Genomic DNA, 13346 nt, shown 5'->3' with positions numbered 1-13346 from the left:
AGTGTCAGGCCTCTTTGCTATCTTACTTACTCTGAAGTTCTGTTCTGTAATACTGAACTGTGGGAAACAAACTCTCCAGGGTAGTAAATCTGGTCTTTTAGATCACCTTACAGTAAAATGATATTGCTGAGCTGACTTCTCTTTCTATCTCTAGAGAGAAAGAGAAAAAATATCCTGTTCATTCGTTTTCTCTTCCTCGGGCTTGTTAGTAGCTGATGGATTAACACATCTGAAAACAGCAGTAGGAAGGCTACAAGGGCCAAGTTTGTTATAACACCACATAGCGCTGCACCATATGGGGAGAAAAAATCACTTGATCCCAGAAGTTCTCTATATTCTTCCATAAGGAAAGACTGATGCCTTTTCATTCTCATGTTTCATTATGTCGTTCCAGAATGTATAATGCAACTGACACTGTTAAGAGAATTGACATTCTATATAAGTAACTTTATTTGTTTGTTACCTTGTCTTCAGGAATTCAACAGAGCATATGCACTGTACTCTGCCCTCATATTTTTCCCTGTGACAGTATGACAACCGCCCTGTAAAATAGATTGGGCTGAGAAAAAGGTGACTACCCACACTGAGCTTCTGTGCTAAGTGTGGACTAGAATCTAAATCTTTCCATACCAATTCAACCCTTAACCTCTAGAATACTGGCTGCCATTTTTATAACAATTTTCTCAAGTCTGAGTGCTTTTCTATAAGATGCTACCAATTTGCTTACATAAGCTATGCAATCATATGATATTTGTGCAGATATTGTGCTTAAATTTAGCCATTTATTGCTGCAGTTACAAGACCTTGTGCAAATAGAGAATTTCTAAGCTGCAATTGTCTCAGCTGTGCAATGCTGGCTTTAATTAGATAGTTCAAATGGATCTTTGGAGGGAATATCTGACATACTTCATCTTCCAGCTCTTGCCAGCTTGCCAGAAACAGGAAACTAGATGCAAAACATGTAGCTTAGTATCCTTATTATATTTGTTTTTTGGGAGGTGGAAGGGATTTAATTTTCAGCATAAAATTGAGTGTATTCTCTTATTCTCAGGGGTGGGATTCTACAGATTCGCACCTATTTGCTAGAACTGATTAGGCCAGTAATTTCTTCTAACAACCGGTTCTAAGCAGTTCGGAGAACCGGTTGTTAGAAGAAATTACTGGCCTAATCCTGTAAGGAAGGCAGGAAGGAAACATTCTGGTGTTGCTTACAGAAACTGCCTCTCCATTAACCTTTATTACACTCTTGGCAGGACTAGACTTCCTGCCTCAGGAACTTCTCAATGTGAGTGATGTTGAGTTGGCCACACCCAGCCAGTCACATCACCACAAAGCTACGCCCACTAACTAAGCCATGCCCACAGAACCGGTTGTTAAAAAAATTGAATCCCACCCCTGCTTATTCTCTTATTGATTTACTGATTGGCACAGAGTGGTTAAGACATCTGAGCTAACTTATTCACCAGAAGATTCAGTTATAGATTCTGTATGGACATAATGGTAACAGAAGTGCTCATAGCATCCTGTTCACTTTAATATTTCATATAACTTGGTCAATTTCTGCTCCATTTCAGACAAGAAGCTAGTAAGCTTGGTGAGAAAAGGCTGGTCTTCTGAAGGTGCTCTAAAATCAGTCCTGGGTGGTATGAACCTGATCAAGACTGAAACTTTAATGACATTATTTTTGGATTCTCCTCAGTTATGTGCTATTGCTTACAAAAATACACATCAGTTATAAAGAGTCAGAAATAACCTCCGAGATAGCTTTATTAGCACTTGATTATTTGAGCTTCTATCATGGTCATCTAGAGTCTTGACCGTATCTAGTTATTTTAATGCCTCAAGGGAATGCAGTCTTATGAATCGATTCAGAGCTATGTTGATTATTCTGCATAGAATAATTAATGTATAAAAACAGTACTATAAATATGTAAGATAAATGTTGATACTATACAAAGTTAATAACAGTAGGGAAAGCAGACGTTTAAGGATGAGATTCAATATGCACAGCCACTTGTTTTTAATTCATGTTAATTTCTCTTTATGGCAAATAATTTGATTCCTCTACTTACAGTCAACACTGTGCTTATCCTACAAAATCTAGGCTTTAAAAGTGGGATCAGATAAATTAGTAGAGGTACAGTAGATCTATCAACCATCAGTAGTCATAAATAATTCTAAATGGCATTGCCAGGTTTAGAGACATTATCTCTCTGAATAGCAGTTGCTGGAAATAAGGAATTGAGTACGTACCTGTACCGCACAACCAACAGAAGCTATGAAAAAGATAATACTACCACACATTAAAAACATCTCAGAAAACAACAGGCTACTATACACAGCATTACCACAGCACACAAATCAACTAAACCTCTAAATTAAACCAAAGACCCAGTGCAGCAGTCCTTGTCTTACAACAGTTCATTTAGTGACTGTTCGAAATTTCAACGGCATTGCAAAAAAGTTATTTATGACCGTTTTTCACAGTTACGACCTTTGCAGCGCCTCTATGATCATGTGATCAAAATTCAAATTCTTGGCAAGTGGTTCATATTAATGATTGTTGCTGTATCCCAAGGTCATGTGATCACCTTTTGCGACTTTGTGACAAGCAAGCCAGATTCACTTAAGTGGATTACTAACATACCAATTGCAGATTCACTTAACAACTGAGGCAAGAAAAGTCATACAATGGGGCACAATTCACTTAACAAATGTCTCACTTAACAACATAAATTCTGGGCTCAGTTATGATTATAAATTGAAGATTACCTGTGGTAAAGATTGAGTTGAAAGGCAACATCTAGACCATAATGTGCTCTACAGCTGAAAAAGAGAGTGAATCCTTGGATCTCCTAGCCACAATACACTTTCCAAGCAATATACTTACTGGCTCTCTAATATGTTTCAACACGTTTTGATTTAATACTGACAGCTTTTTCAGTATAAGCAACTAGGTGTCAAAGCAGAAGATAAAGCAGATTCTATAAATTGGAATAGGCATATATTTTACTCCCTTATTTCAAGTTCTCTGTTGGATTTATGGCCAGCTTAATTTGTCTAAGCTTAAAATTTTTGTTATCAACTGGTTCCAACCATAAAACCTCTGAAGCACATATGGTCATGAATCTGATGAACTTTGTACTGTTCAAAGAAAAAGAAGTGGATTCTACCCTGAATCGCAAAACTAAATTATATTTAGAGGTATTCTAACTAGATAACATCACTTTTTCTCTACATGTTAAGACAACCATAGGTGACCAGTAAGCTGTTTATAAACAACCCAAAATAGAAATGAGTGTCCCTATGATACTTTCACACTCAAGGAGCCAAAAAAATCAGCTCAGAAGGCATTAGTTAACCTTTATTTTCTGATCCTACCCAAAGGTCAAAGCCCTCAAGCCCCTCATAACCAAAAGGTCAAAGCCCTCTCCCCAGTTTCAGGTGAGTGTTATTCTATAATTGTGGGAAATTGCCGGCCTATAAAAAAAGCTATAACTGCAAATAAACCTCATACCAAACTATATGTTTCTGCCATTTGCATATAACAAAACCCCAGGGGCTATTTCTTGGGGAAGAGGTAGACATCTGTGGCAACTAAAAGAACAAAAGTTTCATACTTTCCCATCCAACTGCTTTTCCCTTTCCCCGCACCCTAGATTCCAAACACATATAGTCACTCAGTTGATACTCAGCAGGACTTCATTACTAAAGCCTTAACCTATTACGTAAATGAAGAACATGGTTTGAATGCACAGCATGGTAATCCATACTTAATCAAACCATGGTTTACTATTAATGCAATTGTCTGGGTTTGCACAAATATACTGAATCACAAATCAGCCAACTGCATTTTAGTCTAGTGCATTGGTTGATAATGTCAGCAATAGAGCCATTTCACCATACTTCTTCAAATACGTGTCTATGCTGCAATTCAGGCAGTAGAATGGAATGCTGCATTCTTATTCTGCCCTGAACTTGAATTCTTATTCGTTGAGATGTCAGCCAGAACACCATATGGCCAAAGAGAAGGCAGGGTATGAACTCCATACAAGGAGGCAAATATTGTTTCTCTGTTGCTTTTTTTTAATTCTTTCCCAGGTGAGATCTCATAAATATTTCTAAGATTGCTGTCCAAATTTGTCCATAGTAATTCTATCCTTCGGGGTAGTCAATAAACACTGAGATATGGACATCACTCTGTGTCTTCCATGTGATTAGTTAATGGACTAGCTTAAAATAATGTTTGCAGAAAGAAAGACCAAGACTTGAACAAAGTAGAAATGTATTGTATGGCTATTCTTTATCTCCCAGGTTATCAAGCATGTAGTAAATCCAGTCATCATTTTTAAGGTACATGTCCTTATGATGTCAACTCTGTCTTATCCCCAGTCTGCTATGGATACAACCTAGAATTTTTAGTTCATAGTTTTTAGTATGAAAATTGTATTCTTCAGATACAACACTTGTTGTAGGGCTAAGAATTCCATGGTCTCAAATCTAGGGATTATATAATCAGGGGCAGGGATCTATCCATCTCTTATTGGGCACCTAAGGTTTACTGAGATCATGGCCTCTCCCTCTCCAGGTTGCTGGCCACTGTGACTTTATTTGTCTTTATTTTTTTCTGAAAGGTCTTGGGAGCAAAGCCAATTTACTATTAGCTCTATTGCTTTATATGCATTTTCTCTTGAATGATTACAACTCTGACTTCACTCTGCTCTTCAGAGTTCCTTTTTCCTTGACATAACATGGTCCTCTAGGTTAACTGTTGGGGTGTGAGGATAATTGAAGGTCTGCTTCACATTGCTTTTGAAGGGCTGAAGGCTGGAAGCAGTAACAACATGGAAGTGCCTTTAAATTGCACAGCTCTTGGATTTAAGTCTTTGTGACAAAGGCAAACCATATCAATATTTCAGAAGTGCACATATGTAGCTTTAGAAGGGAAATGGGGAAAAGTCTGCTAAGTTGGCTCTAAAGAGTTCTGAAAAATCTGCCCCCCACTGTACTGCAGTTAAGGACTCAGGACTGAAATCCAGGATCCTTTAACTTGGGGGTAGGGGGCTGGGAGATACAACAATGCAGTCCAGGAATAGTAAGTAATAGATATTGTGCCAGATGGATCCCCTCTCCTGACCGCAGGCTGCAGCTCATAAGAGTTGATATTGCTCACTGCTACTTGCTAGCTATTGAAGTAGGGGTGGAAATTGAGGGAGTAGTCCTCTCTTAAAAAATCCTTGATTAGAAGCCAAGGAATGGTCAGTATCATTTGGGAAAGAACAAAATGAGGAAAATTAAGGATGAAATGGTGCATTTTGGAGGAGAGCATAGATGGATAGGTACGTTCCCATGCAAGAGCATTCCTTTTTCAAAGATGTGAACATACCTGGACAATTCATTGCTGGTCTCACTTGACCATATTTATTTTTCCTTATGATAAAACAGAGAGCTAGAATTGCCTTAGAGTTGGATCTGGAACATTAACTTTAAAAATCTCAATGTTAAAGCAATGAACTCAATGTTAACTTGCTGTTGCCAACATTGCACTGTGTCTGATCAAAAAGTCCAAAGACATGAGTCAACTGCAGCCTGGGAATTGCCTTGCTCTGGTAGAAAGGGCCATAAAAGGAAGCTTCTCAAAGAAAATGTAGAACTAAGAAGTCTGAACTTCTAGCAACAACATATAGATCTGAAATCTGCTACTAGTAAAAAAGTTAAAGTCCTTCAAGTCAGGTTTGACTCTTGATTTTTCTTCACAGTGATGGGAAAGTGGCTTGCCATTCTTTATTGTTGTTGTTGCAAGTTTTTTTTTATTTTTCTGTCTATTCTACATCTCAGGCATTTCCTGGAGAAATCCCATCCAAATATTAACCAAGACCATCCTTATTTACCTTCTGAGTGCTACCAAACCAGGAATTGTCACCTGCTGAGACATTTATTAATTAGGTCACATTCTAAAATTATCTGGTGAGGCATTTCTATATTATTAAATAACTGCTAAAGTAAACATAGGCCTCAATCTGGAGTCTTAGCCTACATTTGCAGGGGCAGAGTCTCTGTTCCCATTTTCATTTGAACAGTCATGTTATCCTGCTATGTGGTATGCTCACAAAGATGTATCACTGTGCTTTCACATCTACTTTAGTTTCATAACACAGCCAGTCATATTATGAACTCAGTTACACAGAGCTTTAAAGTTGTTTGGTTGGTTTTGGCTTTGTATGTTATATAAAACCAATCAATATTGGATTATTCAACAATAATGATTAAAAAAAGGTGGCTTGGTTCATTTTGAACCCAGCCATTACTAAATTTCTAAGCCATGGCTTATGATTTAGTGTGATGTAAAAACGTAGCCAGTTGAGGCAAAATCATCACGGCACAGTTAAAAATAAACTTGCCTTAGTTCAATGGTGAACCCCAGTGCTTTCCCACCAAGATCAAAGAAACTTCCCAAGCTCTGTCTTGCTATTTGACTGACTTCCTTATTGGCAAACCCTAATCTTGCTTTCCCTGTCACTGTTATAATTATTGGGGCATTCTGTTAGTCCGATCTTAAAGGAATGTATATTCATTCTGTCTGTCTTCTATAAAAGCTGATATAATATAAAGTTGTCACTTTTCTTTGTAATCTTGTTACTTATCTAGTTGGGCCATTTGGCTAACAGAGAGAACATAATATAAATTGACACACCTCCGCAAAAGATGACAAAAGTCTAGCTTTATCACCAGATGCATACTCTATTGAACATTCTATTTATCATGCCCTTGTAAATCTGGACTTTCCGTGATAAGAAGTGCCAAACTTTGAATTGGAAGGCTCTAAATTGTGTGGAGCAAGTGAAGGTACATCCTTCCTGTCTGCAACTCGATAAAGTAACTGCTGCTGGATCCAAGGAAACTGCAGTATATACTTGCTTTAATTGGTTGTAGATGCATTTACATCCCGCATAGCATTTCTGGGTTTCAAATCCAAAATAACATATACAGCCCTATTCTATCACAGACCATGTGCAAATGGAACCAAAGTTGCAAGTTTTGCTGAACATCTTCTTTTTGTATGTAACTACAACCAATTCTGCACTGTATTTAAATATTCAGCTTTGCATACTAAGATGCTGGGCTTGTCGATCAGAAAGGTGGGCAGTTCGGTTGTTCGAATCCCTAGCACCACATAACAGAGTGAGCTCCTGTTATTTGTCCCAGCTTCTGCCAACCTAGCAGTTCGAAAGCATGTAAAAATGCAAGTAGAAAAATAGGGACCACTTTGGGAAGGTAACAGTGTTTTGTGCACCTTCAGTGTTTCGTCATGCTGGTGTTTATTCATGGAGACGTCTTCAGACAGTGCTGGCTCTTCGGATTTGTAATGGAGATGAGCACTTATGTGTGAGGGGAACCTTTACTTTTACCTTACAGTGTATCATAATAGGTATTTATTGAAGATAAGACACAAGAGAGCTGCTAGATGTTATACACGTGGTATCCCAAAAGTGATTGTCTTTTCTACATGGTATTGAATCCAGGATTCTACATATTGTATTTTCTTATTACAGCATCTGAATGGTTTACAGGGTGTAATTGAGTATCACTCAACATGTTAGGAAATGTTGACACCTTTCAGTTGAAAGAAGTAGGGGGGGAGACCACCAGCAGGTTTGAGGAGAGCCGCATCTCTCCTCCCCAGCTGGCCATTACTCCCCTTTCCGAAGGCAGTTGTAGCGGTGGTCAGAAATGGCCACCACAAAGAAGAACTCGACTGGAAAAGAATGTGCAGGAGGAAGATAAGAAGAGAAAGTTTTGGTTGACCAGGTCAAACAGCAAAAGCAACAAATAAGGTACACTGGAATTGAAACTATTAAAAAAAACAATAACATTGTTCCCTAAGAAGATTTTTAAGCTGCGAAGGAGAGAGAAAAGGGAAAAGATTTGGGTTGTTTTTTTCTCCTTTCCCTATACTGACAGCTAAGAGACTTAAGCAAGAAATTGGAAAAAAATCCACTTTGACATTAATGGGCATTTAATGCTGAAAATAAAAAGTCAAAGGGATAATAAAGATTTCTGGATAATCAAAAGCTTTTGAAAACAGGAAAGGAGAGAAAAAGAATAAAAGGGCAGGATCTGGAAGGGAGGAGACTACCTGGAATTAAAATGAACTTACAGCAAAATCTCAACAAGACTTCCAAAAGATGCATTTTAACTGAAATATCGCAACAAAAACCCCAGGAAGAGAAAGTGGAAAAAGAAATAAGAAGAAATAACTTGGAACTATTTGGATTACTTGGTGATCTCTGGATTCTTGGTTATTGCATTTAAATGACTAACATCAATCGGGTGGTTGTTTAAAACTGTTTAAAATGGCTCCACTTTTAGAAGAACTGAAAATGGAACTTAAAAAGTACAAAGAAGATGCACAAGAAGGGAGAGGTTCTTTTGGCTTCGTATTTCAGTTCTTAGAAATGGAGATTTGCAACAATGAGAAACAACAAGAAATGCCTGCAGAACAAGAAGATTGGGACAAAGAAGAAGCCATCTTTAATGAACAAGCAATCTTAGGTGGGAGGAAAAAGGAAAGGGGGGAAAGAGAATGGAAAGTTTAAGATTGGGAAAAACAACCCCCAAAAAGAATAGAGTGAAAAATAAGTATAAAATCAGAAAGCAACAGAAGAGGGAAATGCAAAAGAGAGAATTAGAAGTAGAGAGACAAGGGGGTAAAAAGGGGAGGGAGAAGAAGAGAGGGAAGAAAGAAAGGAAAAGAAATTCTAAAGGATAGAAACAAAATATAGAGAAACAGGGCCTATTTAGAGATAATGGGTGAAAATCTAATGGAAAAAGGGATTCTGCAAAGCTACATAAGATAGTATTGTTATACTAGAAATAGAAATAATTTCAGAAAATATGAAACAATGTATAATTAAAATGTTTGATAAAATAGTTATTGTAACTTAGTGGAATGCTTGTCAATAAATAAATGTAACAAAATGAATATTTAATGATTTACAAAACATATGTGAAGAGAAATAAGGGAAAAATTAATTATGGAGATTATATGTGTCTTTAAGGAAGTATGATATTTAATTGATAAGAAATGTTAAAGATGTTAAGACTTTAATGATTATTAATGATAGAACTGAATTGGAATGGAATGAGGGTTTATAATTACATATATTTATAATCCTTTTTTAAAAAATAATATAATGTGTATTATAAGAATGTACCAAGCAGAATTCGATTGGAAGTTATGTATTATGTATTATAGTGAAGGTCATAACCTTAAGGTATATATTGAAGTTTAAATAAGAGTTGAATGGATATAATTAAAAGATATAAAGGTGTCATACTCCAATTAATAATTACAGGAGAAAATTTGTTTAATGAGAAAAGATAATATGAAATTGAAACAGAACAGGCAAAAGTATAAATATAATTATTTGAATTGAGATGAGATAATCAAAATAAAATTGAGAAAATTAAAAGAGGGGAAAAACTATATAGAAAATGTAGAATAGTATAAGATATGTAATAGAACACAAAAATGAGCATGAAATTGAGTTTGTGTCTGTATAAAGAATTTCAACCCGGGACCATGCTATTTTCAAAAAAGATGTTTTACTTGTATTTTGTGTGTGTGAAAACCCAAATAAAACTTTATTTAAAAAAAAAAACTTTTCTTGGGAGAGTTTTTTCTCCAGCCGAAGGTAACTGGACATAAGGGGCAAAGTTGGTGGTATTAAAGGGACTTCTTACTTATGTGACTATGTTGCCTTTGTGCCACACCTCTTTAGGTCATCACATACATACAGCTGAGTTTTGGTATACACAGATCTAAATATTTAATGAATTTGGTATAAATATGGAATTGATATTCATTAAATGCATTAGTGAGTAAACAAATTTTCATCAAATGACATCAGTTCCAATTTGGACCAATTAATAGTGTATCCTGCTATTTTATTGAAGGCATCTCTCATCTGCATCAGAATTGCCATAGTACAGATAGTCCTCAACTTACAACAGTTCTCTTAGTGACTATTACAACAGCACTAGAAAAAGTGAGCTATGACCCGTTTTTCACATTTACAATCATTGCGGCATCCCTGTGGTCATGTGATCAGAATTCAGATGCTTGGCAACTGACTCATATTTATGACGACTGTACTGTCCCTGGGTCATTCTGACAAGCAAAGTCAATGGGGAAGCCAGATTCATTTTACAACTGTGTTACTAACATAACAACTGCAGTGATTCACTGAACTAATGTCTTACTTAGCAACACAAATTTTGGACTCAATTATGGTCATAAGTCAAAAGAATATCATTTGCAAATAAGAATGTCATTTGCATTTGTATTCAACTGAGTTATGCACTATTCCATAGAACTCCCTATGTTGTCTAATAGCACAGGCCAAGGTTTCCATGCAGATATTAAAGAGCAAGGGTTAAAGTGGACACCCTTCTCTAACTTATCTAAATAGCGGTAATAGGAGAAAACATACCATTAACTTTTATTTTAGATGTGGGTGACCTATATAATACTTGATACATTTTATGAATGCCAGGGAAACATTTTTTTTAACCATTTAATGATAAAATTACAAATTTTCCTTTATTCAAGTCTTTTAAATCTACAACTACAGCCAGTCCTCAACTTATAACTGGTTGCTTAACAAGCATTTGAAGTTACAACAGAGTTTGAAAAATCTAATTACAACCCAGATTTGAAGTTGCAATGTCCATCCCTCCCGTGGTCACATGACTTCATTTTGGGTGTTAAGCAACTAGTCTGCATTTAGGGCAGTTTGTAGCACCCCACAGTCATGTGATCACATTTACAATGTTCTTGCTGGAAACTGGTGTTTACGTCCAGTTTTTGGCAAACCCACTTCATAGTGAATAATGGATTCACTTAACAACAGCAGATTCATTATTATTACCTTTATTGTCAAAGTACAACATACGTACAATGAGATTGGCTGAGCCTCCCTTCGTGCACCCCACCCCCAACACAACTCACAGTGAGGGCAGAAGTCCCTAATCCAGTCCCAATCTTATGTGACTATGTGACCTTGTTGCACAATGCACCGGCCCCGCAAGTCTATCATACTATGTTGACACGAAGTTATTTTCCGTTCAGAAGTCTGAAAGCCCACGGGTAGAAACTGTTCTTCAGCCTGTTGGTGCAGCTGGCTATGCTTCTATACTAGGAGAGTGAAGAAGTGCTGACCAGGATGTGAATTATCCCTAAGAATTTTCCTCACTCTTCTAAGGCAGCGAGCCCTAGTGATGTCATCTAGTGGTATCAGGGAACAGCCCACAATGTTTTGTGCTGTGTTCACCACCCTCTGTAATGTCTTTCATCTGTGGCTGTCAAGCCAGCATACCACACCATAATGCAATATATGAGGATGCTTTCTATTGTGGACCAGTAAAAGGAGGTCATCAGTTGTTGTTCCACTTTATTCTTTCGCAAGACACTAAGGAAATGGAGTCTCTGTTGGGCCTTTCTGGCCATCTGGGTTGTGTTGATTTTCCAGGTAAGATCTTTGCTGAGGTAGACTCCCAGGAATCATTCACTTAATAATTGCTGCAAAGGTCAGGCAAGGTCACATGGTGACCCACTTTGCAACTATTGCAGCTTACTACCAAAATTGCAGGCTTGATTACATTCATAAGTCAAGGACCAACTATAATAAGTCTTGGACATCATCTGGATAAAAAACAAGGAGACTGTTTCTGATATTCAAAACAGAAAACATCTACCTGCTTCTATTACCAATAGGTACGCTTAAAATGAAAATATTGCAAGGAATGCCAGAAAATGCAGGCACAATGCCATCTTGACAGAAGTTATTTTGAGAAGAATCACCACCTTGACTCTGTAAGTCACCTGAAGCAGGTACTTTGTAAGTGCTTTCCCCAGAACTGCATTACACAGAGCAGGTTGATAAACTCCAGTATTCTGTGCTTTCTGAAATCCATTTTGCTAGAGGCCCTCTCTGTTCAGCAAATATTTAATCTGAAAAGCACCACATTGAAGAAGCTGATATTCTTTATGCGGATTACTACTTGAAGGCTATATTTACTCTCTTTCATAGATTTTGGTCTGTGAAGCCAGATAAATATTTTAATTTTTTTCAGTTGTAATTTCTAATACAATAAAGGATGATAAATACAACACACATAATCCAAAGCTCTTTGGGACCTTCTATCACTTTTAAGAATATAAAGAGATCCTAAGACCAACGTGTTTGAGAGCCATTGCATTAGGGTATATTTTTGTGCTGGATCCTTCAAAGCAAAAGGAAGCTGCACACAAGAGATACTATAAGCTGATAAATTGATTCTGGTCAAGTTATGCAGCTCCGTGGGACTAAACTCTCCATTTCTCATGCATGGGTATTTTTTCTTTCTTTATCACGCAGTGTAACCTAATCTTTAGGAAAAATTGTACGCTGTGTGAAATATATGGTTTGCATAGTAGGAATCTCTAGGCAGAGGCAAAAGTTTTAAAACCATCTCCCCTAGCAGTATGTTTTCTAAAATCCTTCAAGAAGAGTTTTGTTTTAAATCCATTGGCACCACTGAAGAAGAAAAAATGTTGGAAACAAGGCTGGAGGAAAGAGTTAAACAACACTGGAAGTTTTTAAGAAGAGATTGGACAACCATTTGTTTGAAATGATAGGTTTCCTGCCTGAGCAAGTGGTTGGACTAGAAGATCTCCAAGGTCCCTTCCACCTCTGTTCTGTTCTTTTCTGTTTTCTTTGCAAGTGGCAATATCAGTTTAGCGTCACACTAAACCTGAATGTCCTAGTTTGGTTTGGTTGCATGAACCCAGCTGCTGTGGTTTGTAAAGCATTATTTGTGCTTTTTCAATAAACCACTGTTATGCAAAAAATGATTAGCATGATGTGTCCATCCAATAGTTTTTATTCACATTTATTAGAAAACAGGTACTATTTATTAACTTTTGACTGTTAACTGTTCTTGAAACAAATCCATAAATTATATTCTTTTCCAACTTCTGCAAAGTTTGCAGCTCTTTTAAATAAATGTATTGGTATAGGCTAATAATATCTAAATAATTTGTTCTCTGGGTCCAAACCCATCGGAGTAAGCTGCACTCAAAGAACACCAAGGCAGGATTAATGCATCATTGTTTAGATTCCAAAACAAGACATTTCCAAAGTTGCCTTTTCCTTTTAAGGGAACATTGCAGTGGAGTTAAAGTTCAGCAATTGCCAGCAATTACCAACAGTACTTGTACTTTCGTATGTTTAAGGAGAAACTAGCTCCATTTTAGTTTGTCAAAACATCTGTGATTAATCCTAAAGGACTGCTTCTTTTTAAAG

The 13346-nt window shown here is 36.9% G+C and overlaps 1 protein-coding gene across 3 annotated transcripts in view; it reads left to right on the top strand.

Moving 5' to 3' along the window:
* Positions 1 to 13346, top strand: part of LMOD1 (leiomodin 1) — a 29749-nt gene that overhangs the window by 4396 nt on the left and 12007 nt on the right. The gene's annotated exons all lie outside the window — the stretch shown is intronic.

Source organism: Pseudonaja textilis, chromosome 3 (assembly GCF_049901715.1).
Source record: "Pseudonaja textilis isolate UNSWEBS1 chromosome 3, rPseTex1.2, whole genome shotgun sequence".
Lineage (NCBI taxonomy): Eukaryota > Metazoa > Chordata > Lepidosauria > Squamata > Elapidae > Pseudonaja > Pseudonaja textilis.
The sequence above is the reverse complement of the archived record's forward strand: the minus strand, read 5'-3'. Positions and strand labels throughout refer to the sequence as shown.